Genomic DNA, 2,078 nt, shown 5'->3' on the forward strand with positions numbered 1-2,078 from the left:
TGGGCGGGGATGCCTTTTGAGGGGCGGGAGCTGCAGGGTGTTTGGGGACGCTCATTGGGCGCCTCAAGCAAGGGGCGGGGCCACGAGATGGGCGGTGTAACCCCGTCGCGAGTAGTGGCGGAGCTGCGCTTAGCGCACAGGGGAGGGCGGGACCGGAGGTGGGCAGGGGAGGAGGCGGCCTGAGGGCGGAGCCGGGTTAGCAGAGCTGTCGCCGAGGTAAAGCAACTTTGCGAGTCCCTCGCTGCTCCGGGAGCACAGTGATCCTGTAAAAACAATGGCCTCTTCCACACACGGGTCTGTGTTTAAAAATGGGAGCTGCCAGACCGGGCGGAATCCTTGGTGAGACCGGTTCACCCAGGATCGCTGAAAAACCTGAATGGACGAGGTTGCAAGACATTCAGAGGCGTGGTCTTCCTGAGTCTCAGCTGGGTTCGTTGCTGCGTTTGAAGCAGTTAGGCCCGCTCTTGCATTGGGGGCCTAACCTGGGATCCACGAAGCCCAGAAAGCCCAGGGATGGGCCTCCGTGGGCCCGTTAAACTTCGAATATCGTGTGTATTGACCAATACCAATGAGCGCATTTTTCTGGGGGAAAGGGACCCATGTTTAAAATGTTTCTGTAGAAAGTCTGACCCTGCTTGCTGGCTCTCTCTGGAGAGAGTACAGGGAGAAACAACCCTTTATAGGCAACATGGAAGTTGCTTTGCACTCGCACCTTTCCTATGAAAGGGATGCGTGTACTGAAGTGTGGTCTCATTTTCAACATTTTAACTTAACAGTTACACAGTGTGACACTAACCGCAATCTAAAAGCCCTCCCGCCCCGTTTCCCCCTTTTCTGTCTCGTCCTCTTCCACTTCCCCAGAGTTCTTCCCCTTCCCTGTGCAAGAGACATGAGGTGCTTTTTTTACTTTACTGTGTTCATTTTCTGAAATGTCCATATTACTTTTTAACACTGTACTGTAGTTACAATTGAGAAATATTTTAATCTTACAAAAAATCATTAAATTACAAAGTCTGAAAGGCCAGAAATAGATCTTAATCCTGTTTATATCCCCATCGATGTCCAGACTACCATGCCCATAGCAAGAGCTCAATAATATTGGCAAATCCAATTGTACCCGCTGGCCCTTCAAGTTTTCCAGAGCATGCCAATGCAAAAAAACCTTACCCATTCAGACTATTTTTATGTAAGTATCGACATTTAAACAAATGAATTAAAATTGAAAAAGTTGTTTGCTATTCAAGACACAATGTATAAATTATATTTCTAAAAATGATATATGCTTAAGGAGGAAGGTGGGAAAGGAATGCATAAAATGAAAATGTGTCAGTGTAAAATAAATGCTTTTCCTTTTTTCCAAAGTTACAGAAATATAGTTTTTATAGTTCAAAATTATAATAAGTTCATCAACACAGCCAGTGCCTCAACTACCCCATGAGCTTAGAACTGGAAAATTCTGCATTTCTAGATAGCAGTATTGTTTCAGGATAACTAAGGCTCCATCCATCTGTAGGGTCTTAAAATGAAACATTGAAGGCTTAGGAGATAGGGAACATCTGTTAGTTCTGACAGCCCAGTACCACCTCTTCTCCTTGGGGAAGTGCTCCTCCCTACCTTCTACCACCCAGAGGTGTGACGAGGTTACAATTACAGTATCTACACTAGTAGTTCCCAACGTGGGGCACATGCCCCACGGGGGGGGGGGGGGGGTAATTTGTTTTTTAAGGGGGGCAATTTGGGAATGAGTTATTAACAGTGAATTGTTTGCATCTCTTATGGACCTAAGGGCCTCATATATAGTATGTAAATATATATTGTGACATATTTATGCACTCCAGTTCTCTATTATATGTTTTGAAACTTTATTTGCTATTTGTTCATAGCAATGGGCAGTGTAACCCGGTCGTGAGTAGTGCTCCTGGCCCCACTTCATACTATTATGATTTTTAACAATTTCTTAGTGATTTCTTCCTCAGTACTTCAACTGTCCTTTCGCTCTTTTATTTTTCTCTTTCATGGATGCCATGTTCTTTGGAAGCTTGTGTAGACCAAGTTAATGGCCTTTTAGGCTTCCTCCA

Source organism: Myotis brandtii, unplaced genomic scaffold, assembly GCF_000412655.1.
Source record: "Myotis brandtii unplaced genomic scaffold, ASM41265v1 scaffold410, whole genome shotgun sequence".
NCBI lineage: Eukaryota > Metazoa > Chordata > Mammalia > Chiroptera > Vespertilionidae > Myotis > Myotis brandtii.